Below are 14,333 nucleotides of genomic sequence, written 5' to 3'. Positions count from 1 at the left end.
TGGGTGGGTGAGGTACAATGGGTGAGGCTGAGGCAAAGCTAGGTATTACTTAAAAACAAAATAAACCCATTTCACATGATCACTCACTCAGTCTTGTTTTTTAAAGCCCCTCCTTTTTTTTTTTTTTTTTCAAAATACCCTGTCTCTGTTCTCTTTCATTTGAGTTCAATTGCCTACTGTTATTAGATGAAGCTTCAGGAAGCCTGGCTCTGTATTCTACCTCAGCTGATAATGCACTTTTGCACTAAAGCGCTAGTCTCTGCCTTTGCTCCATCCCCACATGGCTTCATTCATTTCATTCCCTCTCAAATCATTTTATTCACGTTGCCAATCATGAGCAACACTTACTTGCCCCAGATTCTTACTGCTAATGGGCACATTATGTACTACATGGTTTGTAAAGGCCTCGTACGCTACCGGAACAGGCTCCACATTTTCCCATTCGATGAGTCATTCTGAAAGAAGAGAAGTCTGCCTTCCAAATCTATACAGGCACAGTCTCTGCTGAGTGAGGAGCTGAGGCATAGAGGCATATGTGCCTGGGGATTGCTTCTAATTTAGTTTGAGGTCAGAGGAGTCTAGAGCTTTAAGGAAGGGTCTTTAAAGAGATCTTCTAGGCTGCTACCTTTCCTTTCCAGATAAGGAAACTGAAGTCCCAAGAGATTGAATGATTTGCCCCAGGGCACAACGCAAGTAAGTGGACTTAGACTCAGGTCTGTAGACACCCAGTCTGAGCACATTTCTTTTCTGCAGTGTTTGAAAGAAAAAGAAAAAAAAAACCCAAACTTTTCTCTTCTCCCTCTCTTTTTCCTTTCCTCTGCTCTGTTCTTCCTTTCCCCTCCCCTCCCTTCCCTTATCTTTCCTTTTCTTCTTTCAAATGGAAACAACGGCCTATGAATTGAGATGTGGGAGCTGTGGGGAACGTGGGTTCCATCCAATGTGATGACTTTATTTCTATTGCTATTCGACTTTTCTTCTGCGCAGTGGATAAAATGCCAGACCTGGAGTCAGGAAGACTCATCTTCCTGAGTTCAAATCTAGCTTCAGACCCTTACTAGCTGTGTGACAAATCACTTCACCCTATTTGCCTCAGTTTCCTCATCTGTAAAATGAGCTGGAGAAGGAAATGGCAAACCACTCCAGAATCTTTGCCAAGAAAACCCCAAAAGGGGTCCCAAAAAGTCAGACACAACTGAAATGGATGAACAACAAACTACTTTTCTTCAGTGGAAACTTTTCCACCCATTTATTTTCTGTAAAAAATGACTTTTGTGCTTGGGCAATGGTAATTTTCCATGTATTGTCAGGGCCTTGACCTCAAGGAAATTTACAATAAATATCTACCAATGTTGTTTGTATTTCCCAGGAGCAATCTGCTCCTCTGCAGAGTCACCCCATTGAACTACCTTTCCTTATCCTTATTAGAAACCACAAAACCATTTTGGGAGGTACATCTAATTGTTCATTAGATTCTGGTTGTTGCTTGCCATGTTTTGTCTCCCTAACACATTATCCTCCCTATACCTATTTAATTCAATCCAATTCAACAGGCATCTATTATGTACCTCCTATTTGTTAGGCCCTGGGGATATAAAGACAATAATTCCTGTTCCTTTCTGATGGTTTAAATTTACTAGTAAAAGAAAAACCAGTGAATCTATCTATTCGTTTATTCATTCATGTACATGCAAGCATTCAAAAAGACTCTATTAGTTCCTACAATATTCTAGCACTATACTGGGCCTTGGTTTTATGAAACACTTTGCCCTTAAGCTGTTTATCATCTGTTGTGTTACCTTTTCCAAAGTGCCCAAACTGGTCAGTCTGTCAGAACTAATTCTTTCATACAGTTGTCTAACCTTAATTTAATTTAAATTGCTTCTAATGTGCCTAAGCCAGGTAGCACAATAGACAGAGGGTTAAACCTGGATTCAGGAAGAACTAAGTTTGAATCTAACCTTAGACAACTTACTGGCTGTGTGATGGCACAAGTCATTTAACTGCTGTCTGCTTCAGTTTCCTTATCTGTAAATTGAGGATAATAATCTCACCTACTTCCTAGGATTTTTGTGAAGCTAAAATGAGATCATATATAAAGCACTCTGTAAGTCTTAAAGTACTATATAAATGATAACCATAACGATAATGATGATATCAGGACCCACTTTCTGAGCAAACACTTGTAGTGCCTTTAGTCAACTACTAATAGCTTGTTGTTCAGTTGTGTCTAACTCTTCATGACTCCATTTGGAGTTTTCTTGGCAAAGAGACTGGAGTGATTATCCTCTTACAGATGAGGAAACTGAGGGAAACAGAGTTAAGTGATTTGTCCAAGGTCACACAGCTAGTAAGTGTCTGAGGCCAGATTTGAATTCAGGAAGATGAGTCTTCTTGACTCCAGGCCCTGAGCTCTATCCCTTGTGCCACTTAGCTGCCCTTTGGTGAAGTATTAACAGTTATCTACTTAAAAGAAAATCCTTTCTCCCTGTTTGACTCTATGATCCCCTCTTCTTTCCTCATTGATCAAAATCTCTGCAGTAGAAGGGGAAGATTTTCATTTCTGGCCATTGTTTGGAGTTTCTGGAATTGTGGGTTATAGAATCATGGATGTGAAGTTGGCATGAACTTCAGAGATGATCTAGTCCAACCCCTTCATTTTGCAGATAGATGCTGAGGCCTGAGAGGTGGAAAACTTGTCCAATCCTACAGAGGTTGGACATGTTGACAGTTGAACCCGTATTGAACCTGACCCCTTGGATTCTTTCTATTATCCCACTCTATGAAGTTCCTCCCTAGGAAGGTAAAATCTATTTTGGGACAACCTGCATACTTGCATCTTGTAGCATCTCATTCTATTTTCTGGGCCACTGGTTTTTGGAGGTGATGCATCTGTCTCCTTATGCTTCTTTCTTTTCCATTTGTCTTCCCTAGCAGTCTTTCTTAGATGGCAAGTCAGCCTTTGCCCTGATAAGGAAATGTTCTTCCTGTACAAATATTATATGACTCATTGTCAGCAGGGCATGCACTTTTAGCTGTTGTGTCAGGTGTGGTGATAGAGATAGAACCTTCCATATCCTGTCACTTTGCCTCCTGTATGACCACTCACATGAGTTTGCTGATTAGGCAAAGGGATAAACTCTGTCCATGAAATAGAATGAAGGTAATTGGCTTATACAGCATAAGAATCAACCCTATTACTTTGGCCTCATCAGGACTATAATTGAACAAACTGACTTACTGGTCATGGGCATTGTTGATAAACCTAATTTGCTACTTTACCATAAAATCCATACCATTTTTGAGAATGACTTAAATAGAACTTGTGTTTGGTCTTTGGTCTGTTTAGGATTTTTTTAGACCTTTTGAAGATTTTTCAAGCTTCTTTCTTGGGATTTGGTAGCCCCAGTGGTTCTGCTCCCAAGCCTGCCTCCCAGTGCCCCATGGCTATCCTCTCTTTCCCTTCTGCTAATGTTGCTGCTATGTCTGCTAAATAACTCATCTGTATTCAGCTTCTCCTTTCTGTACTGCTGAAATGCGTGTTGGGCCCTGCCCAAACAGACTTTCACCAGTGGTACCACCACCACCTCTTCCAATGCCTTCTCTTTCTTCTCCTACCTTTCATCTCCTTCTTTTTCTGTCTTCTTTCAAGTCTTCTGCCTCTCCTCCCCTTCTGTATCTCATTATTGCTGCTATCTTTTGTCTAATGCCCTTGCTCATGTCTTCTCTCTTTATTCACCTGAGGCCCCAAGTCTAGTATCATGATCAATGGAGGGAGTGGGATGGGAAAAAAGAAAAACTCAATTCCAGCAAGAACATCAAGACTGATGTTGCCTTTCTTACATTGAAAATTTAGGAAGAAGTTGAATTTGGATTAGAGTTTGGTGGTCATTTATTGTAAGGGCAACTTAAACCCAACATAATTGACAAAGAACTGCCTAGTTTTTCTTTTTTTTTAATGGTATTTTCTTTTTTCCAATAACATGTAAAGACTCATCTTAACATTCATTTAAAAAAAATTAGTTGCAAATTTTCTCTCTCCCTCCCTCCTCCTTAAACCAGTAAGCAATTTGATATAGATTATATATGTACACTCATGTAGAATACATTTCCATATTACTCATTTTATAAAAGAAGAAACAGATCAACAGGGGAAAAAACTATGAGAAAAATAATGTGAAAATAGTATACTGTGGGAGCAGCTAGGTGGCGCAGTGGATAGAGCACAGGCCCTGGATTCAGGAGGACCTGAGTTCAAATCTGTCCTCAGACACTTGATACTTACTGGCTGTGTGACCCTGGGCAAGTCACTTAACCCCAATTACCCCCCCCCCCTTTCTCTCTCTCTCTCTCTCTCTCTCTCTCTCTCTCTCTCTCTCTCTTTCACACACACACACACCCACACACACACCCACACCCACACCCACAAAATAGTATACTGTGATCTGCATTGAGATTCCATCAGTTTATTCTCTGGACGTGACCAGCATTTTTCGTCATGAGTCCTTTAGAATTATCTTGAAGAGCTATATCACTGCAAATAGCTATGTCATTCATAGTTGATCATTGTATAGCATTTCTATTACTGTGTACAGTGTTCTCTTGGTTCTGTTCACTTCACTTTACAATAGTTCATGTAAGTCTTTCCAGATTTTTCTGAAATCTGCCTACTCTTCATTTCTTATAGCACAATAGTATTCCATTACATTCGCATACCACAACTTGATCAAACATTCCCCAGTCGATGGGCGTCTCCTCAATTTCCAATTCTTTGCCACCACAAAAAGAGCTGCTTTAAATATTTTTTTACAAGTAGGTTCAACTCCCCCTCCCCCCTTTTAATCTCTATGGGATACAGACCTAGTAGTGGTATTGCTGAATCAAAGGGTAGGCACAGTTTGATTGTCCTTTGGGAATAGTTCCAAATTGTCCTCCAGAATGGTTGGATTGGTTCACAACCCCACCAACAAAAATTAGTGTCCCAATTTCCCCACATTCTCTCCAACATTTATCATTCTCCTCTCCTGTCATATTAGCCAATCTGATAGTTATAAGGTGGTACCTCAGAGTTATTTTAATTTGTATTTCTCTAATTACCTACTCTTTCAAAGAGGGTAGTCCAACTGTTGTCACTGATGACAAATGTTTAGCATTTTCTTTGGCCAAATAAATATCGATTCTTTAATTTTTCTTTAATGCTCAAATGTTTGATAATTGCTGATAAGTTTTGATGTTCTCCTTTTGGTTCCATAAAATATCTCTTCTTTAATAGTAGTATTTATAAATGGGAACAGTGATAGTTGTAAGCAATTAAGAGGAGACAGGATTATGGTATTTTTCAGTCCTATTAGTTTTTTCTGGGAAGCATTGTAAAAATTATAGTAGTTTGCATTGGCTGTACACCTACTGGGTCAGCTATAATAATAAATTGGATAGGCACTTGAGCTAAGGAAATTGATGATACAGGGCCAAAATGGTTGTTTATTGGGTGGAGAATATCTACAAGAATAATGTGCCCTTTCTGCTCCAGTAATCATCCCATGTGTCCCCAGAAATGAAGAGTCAGTGGCACATCTGGGTAGTAGTACAGATGTTACTGGAACTTTTAACAACTGGGAATGATCTCAGTGCTGTTTAGGACCACCTGGCCTAGGCTGGAGTAAGCCAGGAAAGAAATGTCAAGGTGCGCTCTTTATACATACTAAGCAGTGTAACTCCGCAGAAATATATCAGTTACCTTGTAGTTCTCAAGGATAGCATATAATAAATGGTGCTAAGGAGCATAGATAAACATTGAGGGTTGGCCAGTAGAATCAAGGGAATGTAACACTATAACACTTTTGCTGGGTAAGTAATTCTGGGTAGTCAAATTGAAGCAAAGCCTACAATAATTCAAAACCTTAGAACAATGGCAAGCTGTTCCGAATTTCCCATAGACCTCCACAACTTATGCTAATAAGATCCCTGTACCTGAGCAAGAATATATGATATATTGTTGACTTGCTCATTTTTTTGGTCTATAATAAAGACCAGACTTTTAAAATAGCTTAGCTTCCCCCATCCCATTAAGAACAATTTCTCCATCACATTTTTTTCTCCATAATTTTGAACTGCAAAAACTTGCTTTTTGGAGTTTTGATCACTCTCTTTTATTTCCATTTTCAGACAGGTCCCCAGAGAATTCTAGGTCAACCCAGGGCCATCCTATCCTTTCATCCTATTTTAAAACCCTATTCATTAACTGTGCATAAATTATCCCAACTAGTGTTAGCCTGATTTTTTAAAAAAAAGGGATCAACCTTTTATTTGTCATTGGCTGTAATTGCAAATCTCTTGCCAAGTAGGTTGGAAATCAAGTTGCCTCTGAAGTCTGAAAGAATGCTAGTTAGTGAGTCAGAGTTTCAAGAAGAGAATACTCAGCACTTCCTCCAAAGAATTAAAACAACTAAACATTCCTTCTATGTTGTCCTCCCACTAGACCTGAATAGCAACTCTATTCAGACATGGAATGCCTATAAAATGTGCTGAAGCTCTTAATGTCAAAATGTAGTCTGGTCAAAATATATCTCTGGCTAATGTAACACTATAAAGAGAAACTTTTTCTTTTTACATGGAAATTTTGTTTTAATTGATTGATCTTTTATTAAGGTTGAGAGATGATTCAGAAATTATCTTCATGTATATAGAAGGGTTACTGTATGGGAGACAGCTTGGCATAGTGGATTGAGAACTGACTTTCAAATTAGGAAGACCTTAGTTCAAATCCTGCTTCAGGAACATAACTGGCTTGGGACCTTGGACAAATCACTTAACCTAGAAGTGCTCCAGTCATCTCTAAGACTTTACATTTTGGAGAAAATGTTGATCTGTACTGGTAGGGAGTGTTCTTTATAGGTGGCTGTCTACACAAATGAAATAATATTTAAAAATCATATTAAATCAGTTTTAAAATGAGTTCCTGATTACTATCATAGAATCCCAAAGTTGGAAAGGACCTCACAGGTAATCGACTGCAATTTACTATCCCATTCAGCAATCTCCTCGGTAGTATCTGATAGGCAGTCATCCAGTATGCTTGAATACTTCCTAGGAACAGGGAATTATTATCTTACAAGAAAGTACATTCTAGTTTTCAACAGCTCACATTGTTAGAAAAGTTTTCCTTATGTTAAATTGAAATCAAGATCCCCATAACTTCTACCTACTGGCTAAAAAAAAGCTACACAAACTGTGTAATTCTTCTGCCATGAGACAGCCTCTCAAATATTTGAGGATAGGCAACATACCCCCTAAGGTATTTCTCCAGGATAAATAGCTCCAGTTCCTTCAACCATCCCTAATTTGATATAATTTGTAATCCCTCCACACCATTCTAGTCATCCTTCCTCTTTACACGTCAATGAACCCTCACTATTGTTCTACAATCCTCACCCTATTTTTATTTATTCTCTCTCTCTTAAATATTTCCCTGTTTATCCCCAATCTTTTACTTTGCTCTCTCACATTATATTGTTATTATGAACAATAGTTGACATCTACATAGTGCCTGAAGGTTTATGAAATGTTCTATATATGTTAGGTCATTTGATCCTCGCATCAACCTATAAGGGAGGTAGGTGCTATAGGTATTATAAACCCCATTTTATAGATGAGGTAACTGAGGTTTAGAAAGAGGAAATTATTAGCTAGCTCCCCAGGTTCTACAACTCTATCTCGAATCTTGTACTTGTAGCAGCCTCCTACTTCACTGGGATGATTGAAGCCATCCAAAGGGACTTGCCTCAACTTCCCCCCTTCATTCCTTACAACTTATCAGTGTCATCCCCTCTTCATTTATAGAATTATAGGCTTTAGAATCGGACAAGACCTGGGAAATCATGCTGTCTAAACTCCTTAGTACATGTTTAATGCTGTCAGCCTATTGTCATCTTGGCATCTATTAGGAATCTCTTTTCCATTTGAACTCTGAATTGGATATCTTCCATGACAGTGGAAGACACCTTTGGTGAGCATACCTTTTCTTGTTTTATGTCTCACTTGATGTTCATTATCAAAGGAGATTGATCAAACAAAGTCATCTCTGTCATTGCATCTGTCAAGGAATGTGGGATTCTTATTTCCCTCTGCATACTTTTTGTCCTCTCTGCCATATATAGAGAAGGAAAGTGGCTGCAAAATCCTGGGAGTCACTGTAATTTTCTTTGTTTATGGGTTGCCATGGCCAAAGCATTCATCATCAAGTTGTCAATCTATTGGTGCTGAACTCTCACTACTTAGCTAGGCTGGTCTTTGGAAAATAGACACGATCTGTTGCCAAGACCACACTCAAATCCTTTTTAATATGGTGGAAATGGATTCAGGTTGTATTTTCTTGGTATACTTTCCAGTGTGTCAAGATGACCTCTCTACCATGATGAAGCAACTGAGTAGAACTTTTTGTAAGTGGTGAATGGTGATGACCACAATGATAATAGTGGTGGTCATGGACTTCAAGTATCTGAGTATCTGCTGGATCTCTGTCTGTCTGTCTGTCTGTCTGTCTGTCTGTCTGTCTGTCTGTCTCTCTCTCTCTCACACACACACACACACACACACACAGTGGTGGAAAAGCTGATTTGCCTTAATGACAATTTCATCTTTCAAAAGGTAGAGGAAATGACAAGGGGAACAGCTATTCTGGATCTAATTCTGACCAGCCCAGAAGCTGTTTATGAAGTAGAACTAATAGAAATCTTAGGGGCAAGTGGTGTGATAGGATGTCATTAAGGCAAAGTTAATGATAGAAGACAGGAAAACCATGCTTAGTCTGACACGAACCCTAGATTTTGGGAGAGCAAATTTGAAGGGATTCAGAGAAAATGGGTAGGAGTTAATGTCTATTTCAGAGGTGATACTATATCAGGAGGGAAGGGAAACTCTGAAGAAAGGAATTCTTAAAGCACAAATAGAAATGACTCTTGAGGATCAAATTATGGAACTAGTTGTCTTGGGTGATATAGAAGGCTTCAGCAAGAAATGAATGGCCGTTTTGGGGATTTCCTGGTTGGGACATTCTTGGTTAGCTGTACAATGAACCAGAGGGACTCTGACGGGATTCTGTGAAAAGAGGGAACAGCTTCAAGAGATGATGTAGATATATAGGGGGCTTGGCAGTGAAAGCAAACAGCATGCTTTGCCTTTACATCTTATCCAGCCAGCTACCCAGGCCATCTCCTCATCTTCCTGCCTTACTTAACCTGCATCTTCCTACTTGGGTTAGCACTTTCTATCCTGGACCTGAGACATGGGTCTCCATACCTAGATCCTGAATCAATGCCTGCAGTTCCTGGGGAAGTAAATCCATTTATCTTGGGTGTTCTCACTCTAGGGCTCAATTTAACTGATTAGTGGCTTAATTTGGGCAACCTGGAATACACAGCCCACTGTTATCTACTGCCTGGTCCTAGAAACCAAACCATATTTCAATTTCGCATCCTATCAGCCATTTACCCAGGCCTCTTCACCATGTGCTTGCAGCATCTGACCAGCTCCTCCCAACCTGAATTAGCACCCTCCACACCTGAGACCAAGGCTTCTCTACTAAAGTATTCCTGAATCTGTGGGGCAACTAGGTGGTGTAGTGGATAAAACAGTGGGCCTGGAGTCAAGAATACCTGAGTTCAGATATGGCTTCAGACACTTACTAATTGTGTGACCCCGTTTGCCTCAGTTTCCTCATCTGTAAAATGGGTGTAATAATAGCACCTACCTTCCAGGGTTGTTATGGGGATCAAATGAGATAATTATTATAAAGTGCTTACTACAATGCCTGGCACATAGTAAGCACTATATGAACATTAGTGATTATTCTTATAATAATAATTGATATGATTATATTCTGTGCCCTAAAGCTCTAGGGGAATTAGTCCATTAATTTTTGGGGGCTCCCATCCTAGTTCCTTCTTTCCTTTTCCACATTCCCTCAACAAAACTCCCTCCCCTGGTCACTTCTCCTTTATATGTATTGTTTTCTTTTCTTATTAGAATATAAAGTGGTTGAATAAAAAGACTATTCCCCTTACCCCATCCCTCATCTCTCACCTGTCTCTTTGACTCTCCCTCCTGTATCTCTCTCTCTCCTTCCCTCCCTCTCCTCTTTCTGTCCCTCCTTCTCCTCTTACTCTCTTTCTCTTTTGCCCCCCTCTCTCCCTCTCCCACTCCCTTTCTCCTTCCTCTTCCCTCCCTTATCTCTCCCTAAAAAGGTAGCTTGATGCTTAAGAATGCTTAAGCCCCAAATCAAAAAAACTTAAGATTTTCTTTTCGTTATTTTGGGGGCAATAAGGAGATTAAAAAAGGCTTCAGGGTTCAAGTGGATGAAGGGTAAGGATAATAGTGAGAAAGAAGAACAATTCAAATCTCATTTTCCTTCTGTTTTCTCTTCCAAGAAAAATGCTTTGTAGATTGGGAAGAGAAATGGTTAGTTAACAAGGATGGAACCCAAGATGAATGAGAAAGCATCCAGTTGGCCTCAATGAATTCAAGACACTGGGCCCAGATATACTTCCTTAGATACTGAAGGAGCAGGCAGATTGGATGGTTGGGTTGTGGTTGTTGATCTGTGAGAAGTTCTGGTGAATGGGAAAGGACTTGATGAATGAACAATTATCCCTATTTTTGAAAAAGAGAGAAATGACGAGTCTACAATTTGTAGTGTAGTGAGCTTGACTTTCATTCCTGGAAAACTTCTAGAATACGTGGGTGGGTGGGGAAGCAAACCAAGACTACATTATTAAAGGCATGGTTTGCAAGCATTAAAAAAGGAAGCAGTATTCATTAAAAATTACCCCAGACTCACCATGAACAGGTCACACTAGGCTACCTTCATTTCTTTGTTTAACAGGCTAAAAAGCCTTTTTGATTAGAGGAATTATGTAAACATAGTAAACATAGGTGTCAGTGAAAATATGTGGCCTTGTGATAGCTAGGTGGCACCATGGATAGAGTATCAGTCCTGGAGTCAGGAGGAGCTGAGTTCAAATTTGACCTATTACTAGCTGTATGACCCTAGGCAAGTCAGTTACCCTGATTGCCTCAAAAACCAAACTAAAAACATGTGGTATAAACTCTCACAGTGTCCTTTTGGACAAGATGGAGATAAGGAGACCTGGGTTCTAATGATAGCAAAGTGTGTTATCAAAGAAGGAGCACTGCACCTGTAATCCAAAGATTTGGTTCAAATTCCTATTCTTCTACTTACCTCTTGTGTGACCTTGGATAAATTCTGATCTCTCTGGACTTTGGTTCTCTCATCATTAAAATGAAGATATTAAAATAGGTGATCTCTTAAAGTCTCTTTTGGCTCTAATATTCTATGATAACAGAATAATTTTCAAACAGATCAAACTTTCTGCCAATAGGTAGATTTTGGTAAACTGGCTATATCATATATTTTGAAATTACTCAAGTTTTTAACATTTCTTTTTACAGTTGATATTTAAGATATTTGCTGCAACTGAATGCACTGATCCAGAAAACCTTTCAACTCATACTAGATAGAAAACCTTATTTTTGCTTTTAAAAAAATCTGAAAGCATGTATTAAGCACCTACTATGTGCCCCACACTGTGTTTAGTGGTGCACAAATATTATCTCATTTAATCTTTACCACAACCATGGGAGGTAGATGCTATTATTATCCTCATTTTACAATTGAGGAAACTGACAGAGGTTGAATGATTTGCCAGAGATCATACAATTAGGAAGTAGCTGAGGTTAAATTTGAACTCAAGTCTTCTTGACTACAGGCCCAGTACTCTACTTAGTGTACTATCCACCTGCACTTAAATTAATATGTTCATTATATACTAATTCCTAAAAATCAACTTTTTGGTGTTTGTACATATGCAGAATTAAATGGATAATTGACACAATTATCTGAATGCTGTAAGACTTTAAGTATCTAGACACTTGGGTGGAACTTACATTTAACTTTAATAAAATTTACTTTTGCCTCAAATATTTTGATAATTTAGGAGAAATTTATTTGACCTAATTTATTTTAAATTAAGCAGATTATGGTTGTTATAACATTTTGAGTCCTGGATGCTTTCATTTAGAAATTTAGACTCAGGTCAAGTGACTTCCTTAGGGTTATAAAAGCAGACCCGTATGCTATACTGCTACAACTATTTAATGAATATTTTTATAATAAATATTTAAGTAAAGTAGCCTGAGGCCTACTTATATATATACTCTGATTTATAGCAATTTGATTTTTAAGAACAGGCTGGGGTTACAAAGCTAAAGTCAAAAGAATCCTTGTCTTCAAGAAGCCTCCATTCTAGTTGGGAAAGATGCCATATACAGAGATAAAGTTGTGTCCCCCCCTTTAACAATCCCTCTTTTTAATTGTTTAATTCTTTGAGTCTTGTTATATATTACAGATTCCCCCTTTGAGCCCTCGTAACAAAAAAAAAGTTAAGTAAAAAATGACAATCAAAATGATCATGTTTGACTGCATATGCAACATTCTTCCCCTATAACACCCCTCACCTATGATAAAAACCTTTTAAAAGGTTTTATAGCCTTTTAAAACATTATACTTATTGATAATTTTTTGGGCATCACCTTCAATTCTGTATACATCCTTCATCCTGCTTTCCTTACTCAATCAAGCAACCTTTGTAAAAAAAAGTTTTAAAAAGAAAGAAGAAAAGTTCATCAAAACGAAGACAATGCACCAGCCCATTCAGTCAAATACAAGCCAGTGCCTACACACTGTTTTCCCATCAACCTAATTATTCGTTTTTTTCAACCTAAGTATTCTTATCACCAAAATAACATGGGGGAGGAGTTGGTGGATAGTGATAGAAATGAATAAAAGAGAAAGAAAGTAAAGAGGATGATAGAAACATAAGAAAAATACAGAGAGCAGAAGGAAGTTAATGAATTGCAGAGAAGTGAGGCAGTTTTGTTTTTACCATATTCAGTCTGATATATACTTGAAAACGATAAGTAACCAAAATTCATAGTTTTATATATGATCCTCTTTTCTGTTCTTCTTTGTATGCTGAAATGTTCCTATTTGTTGATGTCTACGTTTATCACAAAAATAAAGTAAAATAAATCTAGGTAAATACAATGGAATGCATCTCAAAAATCAATATGAATACTGAGACCCTCCACAAAAATCTGGGTTATTAATATTCCTGCATGTAACATTCCTTTTAAAAATGCCAGCAAAGGATTCGTTCCTGTGACCCTGTCTGATATTCTCTCTGTCTAAAATACTTGGAAACTCAGTTTGTTAAGAAATAGTACATAGAAATTCCATTGTATTGGAACAAGTAACCCAGTCTCTGAAGTGTCTCCTGAATTTGGAAGTCTCTTTAATGTCTGGATTCCTAGTTTCCCTCTAATTTGCAGAGACACTTTGATAGTAAATGAGATAATCTCTTTAAAGTGTCTGAACTCCCTGGAATAATTTCTGTATGGGGTTTGTACATTGTTAGGAGTTTCATTCATCTTCTGGGTGGGGGTGGGGTAGTAGCAGAGGTCCTAGGGAAAGTTCCCTCCCCTTCTCACTTCCACCTACAAAAGTTTCTCTTCCAGAACACATCACAGTGAATTTGAGGCGAACATCGACACAGCACAGTTTCTAAGATCTTTCCTGGTAGCCTCTCAATTTGAACATTGTGTCTTTAATAGAGGGGGGAAGAAAACGGTCAACAATCTCTTTTGCAATTTCATTAGCTTCTCATCTTTGATGAAGCAGGTGGTATTCATCAATGGCTTGCTCCAGCATGCCGACCAAAGGATTCCTTGTATTATTAGTTCAAAATCAGTACAGGCCTTTCCCTAATATTATTGAGTATTTATTTAATGCCCATAATTAAGCACTAGATAGAAATAATCTGAGCAATGGAGATGACTAAAGACTCTGTAGAGGTTCAGTGAAGGAAAGATCCTAAAAAGAAAAATGAAAGGAATTGGATTTTAGTCTAGAGAGAAGGCTCAATCAATTAAACGTCATCATGTACATGAAGGCTTTTATGAGGGGGCTGCTGGTCAGTTGTCCTTCACGACAATGGGGCTCCAAAAAAGAAGAAATGACTTTTAATTAGTGTGTGTGTGTGTGTGTGTGTGTGTGTGTTTGTGAAGTTTTGGTTGATTAACATAAAGGATTTAACTATCTGTGGGGAGGATACTGGAATGGATAGGAGTACCTTGGACAGTTTGAAGGCAGAGAGGGCTGGACTACTTTGTCTCTTTAGGTCCCTGATTCAATGATTTTGAATTTAGAAAGATTAGGTATTGCTTACAAACACTATCTCAGAGCCCTTTTGTATTAGTAAAGG

The 14,333-nt window shown here is 38.4% G+C and overlaps 1 protein-coding gene across 1 annotated transcript in view; it reads left to right on the top strand.

The window, feature by feature from the left end:
- Positions 1-590: 590 nt before the first annotated feature.
- Positions 591-14,333, top strand: part of NEBL (nebulette) — a 506,719-nt gene continuing 492,976 nt past the window's right edge. Inside the window, exon 1 of the mRNA XM_043966340.1 lies at positions 591-693. The gene's annotated coding sequence lies outside the window, so the exon portion shown is untranslated. The remainder of the gene's footprint in view (positions 694-14,333) is intronic.

This window comes from Dromiciops gliroides, chromosome 5 (assembly GCF_019393635.1).
Source record: "Dromiciops gliroides isolate mDroGli1 chromosome 5, mDroGli1.pri, whole genome shotgun sequence".
Taxonomy (NCBI): domain Eukaryota; kingdom Metazoa; phylum Chordata; class Mammalia; order Microbiotheria; family Microbiotheriidae; genus Dromiciops; species Dromiciops gliroides.
This window is presented reverse-complemented; position numbering and strand designations above follow the sequence as displayed.